The following is a 253-nucleotide window of genomic DNA, read 5'->3' as shown; positions in this document are numbered from 1 at the left end:
AAATATTGTTTTTATCTGGGGAGTTTATAGCGTTTACATTTTATAAATGAAACGTTGTAATTACTTCATTGAAATTAGGATTCTGCAGTGTTCATGGACCAGGGGGTTTAATCATGCAGTTAGCATTTTTTGTCTTTGTTTGTAAAAGAAAAATATGATTAGATCCTAATCCAAAGTGTAGTAAGTATCAAATTAGCTAGACTAGACACAGCATTAATAACAGTGTGCTGGACATATTATAAATAATATGTAA

This window comes from Propithecus coquereli, unplaced genomic scaffold (assembly GCF_000956105.1).
Source record: "Propithecus coquereli isolate 6110/MARCELLA unplaced genomic scaffold, Pcoq_1.0 Scaffold340, whole genome shotgun sequence".
In the NCBI taxonomy this organism is placed as follows: Eukaryota; Metazoa; Chordata; class Mammalia; order Primates; family Indriidae; genus Propithecus; species Propithecus coquereli.
This window is presented reverse-complemented; position numbering follows the sequence as displayed.